This window comes from Barbus barbus, assembly GCF_936440315.1.
Source record: "Barbus barbus genome assembly, chromosome: 14".
NCBI classification, from domain to species: Eukaryota; Metazoa; Chordata; class Actinopteri; order Cypriniformes; family Cyprinidae; genus Barbus; species Barbus barbus.
The window spans coordinates 25,921,864-25,935,302 of record NC_136742.1 but is presented as its reverse complement, the minus strand read 5'-3'; the positions used below and the strand labels follow the sequence as shown (position 1 = coordinate 25,935,302).

Genomic DNA, 13,439 nt, shown 5'->3' with positions numbered 1-13,439 from the left:
TACGAACAATAGCTCTAGCTAGAAGGAACTGAGTACTGCTAAAGTACTCTAACGGTTCAATTTGGAGGCGTCTTATGTGAATGTTTTTCTTTGTGTGATGCAACTGGATGGCAAAGAAGTCCATGTACATCAGTATAATTAATGAACAATCGTTCTGACTCCAAGAGGATATTTTCTAGCCTCTGGTAGTGAATTCTTAATAACAAAAAATGAGGTAAAGGCCTCATATTTCAGGCCACAGCAGGAAATGCGTGCAAACACCTCTGGAGTGTTGCTACCAATGTCATCATTTTTTACACTGCGCTGATCTGCCTCTGGCACTACAGACCTCTGCGCATTACACACGCTGCAGGGCTCTACAGCGCAAGTATTTGTGTGTGGAAATTGCTGTGTGCGAATGTGAAAATGCATTCAGTGACATCTAACCAAAACTTGCTAACAAATAATACTATCAGAATAGAAACACCTTACATTCTAATTACACTGCGAATGCCTGCTTTTCAAAGTCAAAGTGCCCAAATGCAATTGTTTAGGGATATCCTCTATTTTCTTAGTCTACACTTTTAGCTGGACACGAGCGCCCCAAGTACATGTCAGTGTAGAGCCCTGAGCTGTGTCAAACCAATTTGTTTTTCATTACACAGATGATTAAAGCATCTAACACAAATGTAGGAAAACGAAGGGAAAAGAGATGCCAGGCAAACAACAAAAATAACAAAAACTCTTTCCTGAGATTCACGCATTCAGAATTAGCTGTTCTCTCATGATATTTCATATGTAGCTATGGTCTGTTAATTGTAACAGACAATTCCTTTTTATAATATTCAAGGGCCAAAGCTTCCATTACAGTTCCATGCTACAGAAAATTACATAAGAATAGTGATATATTACTGAATATGGTGGCGTTCCATGGAGTTTAAATGTAATTTCATGTAAATACTTAAGGCTTAAGTCATTCTTGTCTATTATTCAATATCTTTCATTTTTTTAGGAGAATTGAGTTTTGAGTCCCAAGTCATTGAGCATTGAGTGCCCTGTCAGAAACGGCCTTGCTGGACTTTAACAAACTGTTTTTGCTCCTCTTTAGTAAATCACTTTGGATAAAAGCGCCTGCTAAACACAAATGTAAAAGTAAATTTTGCATCAAAGGGGACATCAGATGCAAAATTCATATAAATGTGACTTAGCAGTGTGTACACAACCACCCAATGACAGAAATCCATCAATTACTTTTTTTTTTTTTTTTCAAATAACAACTCATTTTGATTTTCTGAGTAATATGACTGCTTAAGCCCCGCCCACAACCACTGACAAACTGTTCAGTATTAGCATATTTCCACCCTCAGCCAGTTGTACGCTGTCCGCCATTTTCTCTGAGCTCAAGCAGCTGTAGTGACAATGTCTCGTAAGCAATGCAGGTGTTTTGTAGTTGGATGTAAAAGTGAACATAGTCTTAATTTTCTCCTGACATCAGAGCCACTGACGACTAGGGATGGGTCACGAATATTCGATTAGTTTATTTAATAATAGAATATAGAATAGGCTGTGCAATTTTTTTGACAATAATTCTCCATGTTTTCGGTGCTGATGTGGTTGTGGTGGTGGTTCATGTAACCAGAGGGTGGCGCTGCCAATAACACACCTAAAAGCTGTGCTAGCAGCGGCCGGCCTGTGACAAAACGAACTCGGGCCGAAGGTAGATACACACAACTACACCGAGTGCGAAGCTTTCAACCGAGATCGGCCCATAGAGAAAAAGCCGTCTGTCAGTCAGAAGTGTTTTGTTGAGTCGGCACGGCTCCGGGCCATTATCTTCTCACTGATGCCGAGACTGAGCCGACATTGCCGCATTTCAGCTGGAATCGGCACGAATGTGCTTGCTATCTGGGATGTTCATGCTCATTTTTGATGCCCTAACCTTATGAGCTGTTAAATTAATGCTAGTTGATGGACTATTATGTTAATAAGTGCCGTACATTCGGTTATGTTATATTAATATGTTTCAGCACGTTACAATCACTATATAGCTTGAGATAAGATGGCCTATTCCCAAATTATTTAAAAAGTTTGTTAACATACAGATTGAAAGCGTGAATGGTCTCTCTCCGTTTATGGGTGTGTAGTGTACTGTAGCCTTATGTGTGTGTGTGCATGTGGGGGAGGGGTGCGATTTTCGAATAATCGAATACCAGGTGATTTTCAAATAATATTTTTGTCTGAAATGCCCATCCCTACTGAGGACGCTGTGCATTAGTTTTGTTCTTGATGGTAATGAACCACTGAATACACCTAAATTTGTTTACACTATGTCAACGCAAATCATTTTACTCCAGACTGCTTTCTGAACAAGGGACAATTCAAGGCAGGTTTTGCTAAAAAGTTCAATCTCAAGGATGGATCAGTAATCCAGCTGCACCTCCAGAAGAAGTGTCACGCTTTAAATTTTTTATGATTATTTGCAAATCGAACGGAAGAGAGGGGCGGGGTAAGCAGAGCTCATTAGCATTTAAAGAGACATGCACCGAAACGGTTCGCTGTGTGAACAGAGCTGTTTTTGACAAGGTAAAAAGGGTGTTTTACACAACCAATGAGGAATTTTAACCAAAGTGTGCTACACTAAAAATGGGCATCCAATGTCCCCTTTAAAGCAAGCAAATGTCCATGCATTTCATTTGTTTAGATATTCAAACTTTCAACAGAGGCTGATAGAAAATCAGGTTACGGTTGGTGTAATCATTTTGGTATGGGGGAAAAAATCAATTTGTTGCAGCACTATCACACACACTTTTATATGAGAACATAATTACTGTTATATATATTTGCTTAAAGTTTAATATTAAGTAAATATCTGCTGCATGCCTAAATTTATTTAAATTAAAACTAAAATAATCTGTGTTTATGGATGGACACTCATTTGTTTCATTCCTAAATTAAATAATTTTTTTAGCAAACTGGTTAAAAATAAATTGCTGAATCAAAACATAACTTTTTTTTTAGGATACTGTACTTAAAAAAAAATTATATATATATATATATATATATATATATACACACACACAGTGCTGCTTGAAAGTTTGTGAACCCCTTGCAGAATCTGTGAAAAGTAATTTTAACAAAAACAAGAGCGATCATACAAAATACATGTTATTTTTTATTTAGTACTGTAAGATAGCTGTTCTTCAGAAAAATCCACCATGTCCTGCAGAATTTGCAGTTTTCCAGCATCTTTTGCATATTTGAACCAGTTCAGTGAATAGCTGAGCCGAGTGACAGAAAGATAGAGATGCCGGATAAAAAACAAAAGAGGAAAACGTCTGCGGAATGATAAGGCAAGAAGTAGGACCCGTGTAAATATCAGCTTTCCAGCGCTGGAGAGAACTCTAGGACCAGCCTGCGATCGGATGCCGAGGTTGCTTTGGTTCTTCTCGATAGGTTAGTAACACCGTGTCTACACCGGACGCGGCACGCTGTCTGTTTACACTGGGCGCGATAAAGCGACTGTGGAAAATCATTTGAAATATGTGTCAGAATGTCATAAATAGAACGCGGCAACAGTTTTCTGATTTGTGATGTCGCGGCACGGCATCCAGTGTAGACAGCATCACTGATTATAATGACTTCTATAGTATTTTGTCGTGACGCTCACGTCCGGTGTAGACACGGTGTAACATTGGTTTTGCTTTGTTTCACCGAACTAATCGTTGCCTGGTTTGCTTAGGCTACGTATGTGTGGGGCGGAGCTATCAAAATAGGGGCGAGACCCTTTTGGGGTAGGGGCGTGTCTGTTTTGGTGATTTCAAATATCAACATTGGCTTCCAGAAATCGCTTACCCCACCTTTAAGCACAATTTAGCTTGATCTTCAAATTCAAAAAGTGGACTAAATGTAAACATCTTTTATGTAATACAGTACTAAATACAATATAACATGCATTTTGTATGATCTCTCTTATTTTGTTAAAATTACTGACATTTTCACAGATTCTGCAAGGGGTTCACAAATTTTCAAGCAGCACTGTATGTGTTATATATATTATACACATTATACACACATACATATATACACACACACACACACTTCATTTTTATTATTATTATTTTGTAGTGTTAGGATCGCACAGTCCTAAAAGCTACTTCTTTTTCAGCTGTCTTTCTATGTGGACCTATGTCCCTCGAAGTAGGACACTTAATAATGGGCAGTAAGGGATACATAACAAATTATCTGCCAGAGCTCTGAGAAAATACCATTAGCCTGAATAATTAACTAGTGCTGGAATGAAATACGAACTCCACCAAATGAACCGAAGCTCATGTCTCCTCAGGCTACTACAGAACTTAGCCTTTATGTTTGACATCAGACCAGAGTCTCACAATGACATTCTCTCCATCTCTCACCCACAACCTAACATTTCATTGATGTATGCCAGAGGCCACATACTGCAAGCATGCTATATATCACAGAGATCTATAAAGCAGTCGAACCCCACAAAACTGATATTGATCCTACAGAATGAAATGATATGTGCTTGTGTTTAACTTTCATTAACGTCTGCAGACAATAAAAGCTAGAGTCATATCAGTAACAGTTATGACTGCTCCAGCAATAAGCAACAGCAAAATGCCTCTGAAATTAGGCTAATCGCATCACACACATATTCCTAACAGCACAAGTCTTCTGAATTGATTACCCAGCTAGAGTTTAAGCACCCGGGGCATGGTGGCGACTCGGCCGTTTGTCATAATAAAACGGAGATTAGCAAAAAAACGTTTATACCATTCTTTACTCCATGACATCTGCTTAATGTAAAGCTCAATTAAACCGTAGAACAATTTTCCGTCATTTTGTTCGATTTTATTTCATCCGGGGCGAGAGGAGAGTCCTAAAAATGGATCAAACGGAGCTGTGGCTCTCAGAGGAGGGAGAAGGAAGAGTAATGTCTCATTATTATCCGACCTCTCGCCTTAGCCTTCTGGGGTTTTTTTTGAAGAAACGTCCTCATCAATCCCCATCAAAAGCATCCATCAGGCATAAATAAGCCTGTTATGTAACCCCTACGTATGCCCGTAATAGATGAGTAACTGAAATAAATGTGAACAATTGTAAAATATCATTTAGAGGACATCAATTATCTAAAGAGGAAAATGATGGCAGAAAAGCACACAGCATGTGGCCTATTCAAAGCGCCGTTATGAAGCTTACGTTCCCAACCAACATTGAACATCTCAGCGAGGTGCAGCCGTCATGCAGTTACTGTCTTGCCTTTTTATGAAACGAATACATTGTGAAAGGCGCATTTACCCACCTCAATAGAAAATTAGTGTTGATTCACACTCCATAAATTTCTTAAGTGCTTTTGTTCAATCGTGCATGCTTATGCCATTGGTGTGACTCACTGCGGCATGTATAAATACACATGATGTCATTGAGGGAACTAGATTAGTATTTTGTTGCCATGTGGTCGCTAGGTGCCCTGGGTGATTGATTACCAATCTAAATTGTAAGAACCCACATCATGCACTGGGTGAAAATTGCACATCTGAAAGTGAGTACCACCCTATTAAGAACCTGTAATAGACTCTTTGCTTTAATCTCTTCACAATATCTCTCAAATAAACATGTGGATTCTGGATAATAACGGAAAAATTGCTCTCAACAGGTGATTTGAAGTCCGACAGCGATTGCCTTGAAATTTATTGTTCAAGGAGGTGAATACAAGTGCCTCATTGATGGCTGTAGCTGTGAGTCTTTAAACAAGATGAATTAAGAGATGAAGCTTCTCAGAGTGTTTTATTGTGCTGACTAACAATAAGCATGATAAACAAATATATAAAACTCACTATTGGCCTCAATAATCAACAAAACTAGACCAGCTTTATATTTCAAATTGACTTTGTAAAGAAATCACAATGATACTAATAATATTTATAAATCACTTTAAAAGGGGTAATCGGATGCAAAATTCATTTTACATGTTGTTTGAACATAAATGTATGTTGGAAGTGTGTGTACACATCCATCCTATAATGATAAAATTTCACCCAGTGTTCCCTATTTTAAAACCCCCTTTAATCAAATCAGAGAGTCCTGTCAGAATGGCGTAGTTCGGCGCAGGCTGCTCCCACGATAATTGATTGACAAGGCCGCCTAACCTTAGACCCGCCCTGAGTGAGCTGAGAGCTGTCCGACTCTGGTTGCAGGGGAAGACAAGAATGTCTCCGATTAAGCGATTGAGGTGTTTTGTTGGCTGTAATAATGAACATAGCAGTCGCTATTTACTCCCGACATCTGAGCCGCTGAAGACGCAGAGGATTAACGTAACTTTTGTTTGTGAAAGGAATGCGATGATCCCCGATCTGCCTAAATGCGTCTATGTCCGCGCGAATCATTCGCGATCCAGCTTCATCTACAGAAGAAGTGAGCATGAGGGTTTTTTTAATTAACGACAGAATTTTTATTTTTGGGTGGACTAACCCTTAAAGAAAAAAAAACTAATAAAATTTATGAGGACAATTAATAATAAAAAACAAAGGTTTGTATATATAAAAAAAATAATAATAAATAAATAAATAAATAAATAAATATATATTATAAGAAATGTTTTTTTTACATTATTATTTAAACAAATATATAATAATAATAATAATAATAATAAAATAGAATGTTTTGTCCAACTTCAATGCAGTTTAATACGAGTCTTATTTTAATTTTATGGATAAAACAGCAATTCAAATTATCTTTTGTCTTACTGCAAATTGAAGTCATACACAAACAGTAGAGAAAATAAATATTTAAATAATAAAAAGTGAAAAATGTGTCAGATAATTTAAAACTAAATTCTAAACAATTCTGGCAAGGCAAGCAAAAAGCAACACTACTGGTCCAAATGGGCAAATATAAAAAAAAAAAAAATCCTTGCCATTGGTAGTTTCCCAATTTTAACTCCCTATATGTGTGAGCACCCATTAATACTCTGAGGTATGAGCAACAGTTATTGCTCATACCTCAGGGCACGGTCTTATTGCTATAATGAACTTCCATGTACATTTTTTACCCAATTTGTACCATTCCACCTTTGACATGAGTACAGTACAGTATATTGGTTATGTTCAAAAATGGGTATATCTACAATTAGATGCTTAGAATTTAAAAGCATGGACTTAACCGGTTTGTATTGAAAGACTTCGCTCTTCTCTTGACCATGCAGCACGTAGGACTCTTCAGTTTATGTGAAGCAAAGGAGGTTAAACGGAATTAAAGTGATGTCAGACAGGTAGCACGGTAAATTTGATTTGGGAATCCTTTATCTTCTTTGCAAGCTTTCATAAAAAAAATCCAGGATGGAGTGCAGAAGAGAGATAAGCTGCGGAAAAATGACCATGAAACATATTTCACTGAGCAGAGGACACTGAAAAACTCTTCAGCAACAGGTCAAAAGTCACATGTACACATGACTAGATGGGCTGACGACAGGACAGGGTAAAAGAAGAGGATGTATAGCGCAGACAAACTTCTCTTCATACCACCGACACCGAGTGTTTCTGTATGAAGTCACTTAGAGACGGATGGAAAGTAAAAATAGAGAAAAGGTTTCAGGCTGCTTGACTTTAACCAAGGGGAACGTGGGGAAAAAAATGTAACGAAGGACTCATGTTTATGCATGAAGGGGAACTTTTCCCTCTTGAATAGTTAACAAGGAGCAAATGTGGAATTTGCAGGAATTCAGGGCCGCAGAAGGAAGCGTAAGAGGGCAGGTACTGGATGATGGCTTGAGCGTTTGACACACTTCAGGAGTTTAAAGAGCTCCAAGTCCTTGGAAGGAAGTCGTAGGGAAGATCTAATGCAACATACGCCATCAAATTGTCCAATTCTTGGAGTCTTGGTGCAGGATCCATGAAAATCTTCTTAGGAAAAAAAGTAATGAAATTTATTAGGACAAATGGTTAAAAAAAAGGTTTGTAAAAATTAATCTTCTTAAAAAAAAAACATGGATGGATGTCTCACTGAAAAGGCTTTTTTTTTTTTTGGTCCTTTTGTAAGTCAGTGGAGTCCTATACAAATGATATTGGGTTATACAAATTATATCGATATTTTCATTATATGGATAAAACAGATATTCAAATGATCTTCTTTTGTGTTATTGCAAAGTCATGTGGGTGACTTCCAAAACATGAGGGTGACTTTTTTTCTTATAAAGAAAGAAAGAAATGTTCCAAAAAAGAAAGAAACATACCAGGAACATTCTTTTCAATAAACCAATGTTCTTGATTTTCTTTTTCTTAAGTTAGAAAAGAAGAAAATAGTACTTAGGGAAATTGTTATAACAAATGTTTTGTGAAAGCAGTTGAAATTTCAATCTTTTTCTAATACATTCAGCCAAACCATCAACTAAAAAGAGACAGAAAGTGGTGCTTTGACATGAAAAACTTCAATACCTCTATGAAAAGAACTGGCCATTAATCTACCATTTCTTTCTCTTCTTCATCTCTTCTTTCTCTTTCAACCAAACAACGTTTTAAAGTCCACTTTCAAATACCATGGAATTAATTGGTTCATAAATGTGTCTTTCACGAGTGAACTGCAAGCGTTTAAAAAGCAGTAATCAAGCATTAAACGACTGAAACAATCGTAAAAATCCTTCAAAGCGGAAAATGGAACAAAAGGAAACAACTGCATCAAGAACCAGAAGCAAATAATGACACATTTACTGCTGGTTTCATTTCAAACATGCCGGGAGTCGTGTCGTCTTGCAGTTAATTGAACAAATGCTTTGTGCATTTCTAAGCAGCACTAAATGTTCAAATTTGGATTGTATGCCACAATTAGAGACTACACATTATGACTGTTCACACTGTGTGAATGTTATGCTCATACAGCGAGACATACAAGGAGAAGGGACGGTGTGAAGGGAAAGTCATCCACAGAGACCTTCAGTCTTGCTCCAGCCAAATCTGGGTCAAGGTTGTCTGTAAAATTAGGCCTCTTCTGTCTTTGCCTTTAATTTTCTGCCTGAACACTGGGGACTCACAGCAGACAGACGGCATAATAATAAAGCCCACATACAAATTCAAATTTCTTTTGGCTTAAGGCTGGTTGCTACTGCAAGTGGGTCAATACTCACACTGACGTCTGTCCAAACATGGTTTGACACCTTTTTCTAATAAGTGGGTTTCATAACTGCAGCATCGTTTTACTGTCTTTGATGAGTTCTCTAGATCTGCACAGTTAAACAGATTCAGAAGAGAATATGAATTCACAGCACAGAAACTGAAGATGGCTGTGATTCATGCTCACATCAGACATTGAATATGATTATGATCTCCTTTCTGGAGCTTTCAACACACAAGAACAGAAGGCTAAATCAAGGACGATGGCACCGCCGAGGACCCCTCAGAGCAAACAACAGCTAGTCACTGAGTTTTTAAAAGCCCCAGCTACCCGATGTTTCACCTCTTTATCGCTGAGGTTTTACGATTATCTTGGATTGGTTATCATTAGTGTCTATGCCAGCATGTCAGTTTTAACCATTTCCATACTGGCAACTGAAAACACACAAACTACAACTGCACAAACTGTTTTTATATAAAAAGCTCATGTAAATGTTTGGGATCTAGAATGTTATGAAATTCTGTATTTTTGCATTTGTATATTTCTTTTTTTTTTAATTATCAAATTTGGGGATGTTACATTTTAAAAAAAGTATGGAAACTGTAAACAAAATTTATAAATTTTAAAAAGTTTTGATAAATTAAATGGAAACAAACTCTGGCATATATTTCTATTATTTAAAATAAAATATAAATGACACTTTAATAATTTATAAATACAATTACTAACATAAACAGTATAAAACTATGCAAAAATCTGCATAAAATGTGGTAATAATTACATGGACACTTTTATATAAATACAATTTGTAATTGAAAAAATATACTGTCTGACATATATTTCTACAAAATTAAAATAGAAATAATATTAATTTACAAATGTAACAAAAATAAATTCAGCATGGAAACTAAAAAACAAAATAGGCTAATATTTATAAATAATATAAAACAGGCATAAAAACTGGTGTAATAATAAAATGGCTATAAATTAATAAATGTATGTGTAAAAAAAAAATCAGGGCTCTGAAACGGTTCAAGGAACGAAAACCGGAAATGAACAAATGAACAAAATTTTGACTGGAAAAGAACCAGAAACAAAATCTAATTTTATAGTTCCGAACAGAATCGAAAATTTTAAAATGGCCATTAACCGTTAACGTTATTTTATAGTTCCATTTAATATTTGAAATTTGCTGTCAACCAATCAGGAATTCAAGTAGTACAGACTATGCAAATGTTATGCTGACGCATCCAGCGAGTGAAATGCCTGCCCGCGCTCAGCTGTGAACTCTAGTCGCAATGGCAATGCACCAGCAAGAGTTTATCCGAGGACAGTGTAAGATGGATTCAACAGAGCACCTGCAGCGCTTCTGTGAACGGAGAAAACAATAAAACTATAGGCGTGCATAAAAAGGAAATATGCCTATACACTAAATATATTTCACGTAAATCACTGACAGATTAACAAACGAAAGAAAAAAAAAAATGCTGAGTTAGGCCTACGGTTCATTGTGACACATTCCAACATTTTCGGAAAGGAAAATGAGATGGCAGAAAGTAGTTCTCTTTATTTTGCTAAAGCTTTACAGTTTTGTTTGTTTTGCGGTATCTTGACAGTTTTGAATCATGTCTTGCATCTGTATAACAACCAGCGTTGGTATGGCCATATCGCGCTGGCGCCTCACGCGCACAAAGACACATATTTTTGCGACATTGCAGCCAGTTCATTATCAAAATAAAATACAGTTAAAGGAACGTGTAAAATGTTACAGTGCTCTGTTGTCCGATCTGTTGCGTTCAGCGTAACTCACTGTGCTGTTATTGCCGATGTGAAGGATGATGTTTTACGTCGATGAAAGTAAAAGCATATAATAAATAATATTAGTTGATACGTCGAGAATATGGAAACATTTGGATTTGTGCCGAGTGAGAGAGGTAGGCATCAGTTTCACCTTTAATTTGTTTTTGGAATGACGTTGTATAGCCTTTTATAGAAGCCTTAAGTTTAGAGCATTTGTTGTGGAGAGAAACTAATAACTGTTTATAATGTTTGTAAACATTTTTGATTTACCGGCATTTTAGCCTACATTATTTCTGAATAATATCCTAATAAAATGCGATGTGGCTTAGCCTATGTTTTTTTCCCCCTAAAAAACGCAATTTTATACAAGGAGCGTTCTTTTAACAATGCAGCAAACATTTTTAAATAAATTTAAAAAAATACTTTATTGTCTTTAAAGCATTAATATTTTTTTTTTCTTTTGTTTAGTAGCCTACATTTAGAAATTTAAAAAATCTAGAAAAGATGATGCTGTATTAGCTGTGACTAAGCACAGTGAGTTAAAATACCATCTATTTGTTTTTTGTTTTCTTTTTGTGTAAAGAAAACACTGTACTTTGTTACTATTATCATTATCATCATCATTATTATTATAGGCAAAGACAATAAAAAAACGCTATTAACCATAATTTTTTTCTACTCTAACCATTTCGGAACGGTAATAATACAGAGGAACGCAGGAACGTAAACGTTAAAATATCGATTCAGCTCGGAGTGAACCGATTGACTTTTAGTTTAGTTTTCAAGCCCTGGTAAAAATAGAATTAATATCCCTTATATTTAAATAAAAGTATAAACATTTTTATTTATATAATTATATGTATATGATATACAGTATCTCACAGAAGCGAGTACACTCCTCACATTTTTGTAAATATTTTATATCGTTTCTGAAGAAATGACACTTTGCTACAATGTAAAGTAGTGAGTGTACAGCTTTCTTGTGCATCATCTTTAGAAGAGGCTTCCTTCTGGGACGACAGCCATGCAGACCAATTTGATGCAGTGTGCGGCGTATGGTCTGAGCACTGACAGGCTGACCCCCCCACCCCTTCAACCTCTGCAGCAATGCTGGCAGCACTAATACGTCTATTTCCCAAACACAACCTCTGTATATGACGCTGAGCACGTGCACTCAACTTCTTTGGTCGACCATGGTGAGGCCTGTTCTGAGTGGAACCCGTCCTGTTAAACCGCTGTATGGTCTTGGCCACCGTGGTGTAGCTCAGTTTCAGGGTCTTGGTAATCTTCTTATAGCCTACGCCAACTTTATGTAGAGCAACAATTCTTTTTTTCAGATCCTCAGAGAGTTCTTTGCCATGAGGTGCCATGTTGAACTTCCAGTGACCAGTATGAGAGAGTGAGAGCGATAACACCAAATTTACCTGAGACTTTGTAACACTAACGAGTCACATGACACCGGGGAGAGAAAATGGCTAATTGAGCCCAATTTGGACATTTTCACTTAGGGGTGTACTCACATGAACTAATGTTGTTTCATACCTCTCTTTCTCTCTATTTAATCTTTATATTTATTACATATAACAATATATTTATATTTAATATACTTTACATTTATTATGTGTACTTTAGAAATTAATGACTAAATTAAGGGGATACATACATAGTGATATGCGTGAGAATTCTTCAGATCCTAGCACACAGGTTTGAGTTCAATACTACCCTCAAATTGAGTTTAGTTCCTCACGACCCCTTTCACTCTCCCTGATGATTTCCTGTGTCCCTCCACCGTCTTGTCTTATACAGCCATTAAAAGCCCATAAAAACCAGAGAATCCTTTTACAAAATAAATCATTGTCCTTCTTTGAAATGCCTTCAACAGCGTACATTTCATGAAAGTGCATTAGGATATGCCTGCCCACTAGATGAATACACTTACATAACCACATTCAGCCTGAGAAGGGTCTGCGACACGAATTACAGGCGTATGGCGGCGGCACCACAGGTGCCTCGAGCCAAAGTGAACAATAGCGTGGAAGCAAACAGCATTAGCGATGTGGACCGAATTAATGATGTAGGTGACCCACATGGAGGGAGGAAAGCGCCTTCGCTAGAGGTGATAGGAGCGCTTGTGCTAAGTGCAGATATGGTGGAAAGCTATATTTACTGACAGGAAGTGAAGACCATTTGTCCTGTAGCTGTGTTATTAGCCGCTCCTTGTTATAAAACGCTCAGCCGCTCCATTTAGAGCATTTGTCAGAGCACTTCACTCCAGTCCTACTGCAGTTTAAACAAGGAAACACACCTCGGACACTCAAGCTAATATGAAAAGCTTGGATAAACACTGAAGTGTGTTTCTGCTCTCTGCCATGAGCCGCCCACTCGTTCTGCATTGTCTTTTTGCAGTCTCGCCAGCGGTGCCCGACTGCAAAAAGACAAGTGTTGTGTATACGGTCAGTCGAGGGATAACTCATCCAATCAAATCCTCTGACAGCTTGTCTTTCTCGGGACCTCTGCACTGATTTCCTGCTTGC

At 37.2% G+C, this 13,439-nt stretch overlaps 1 protein-coding gene across 1 annotated transcript in view; it reads right to left on the bottom strand.

The window, feature by feature from the left end:
- The window catches only part of LOC306880282 (mannosyl-oligosaccharide 1,2-alpha-mannosidase IA-like), a 118,534-nt gene that overhangs the window by 24,743 nt on the left and 80,352 nt on the right, over positions 1-13,439 (bottom strand). The gene's annotated exons all lie outside the window — the stretch shown is intronic.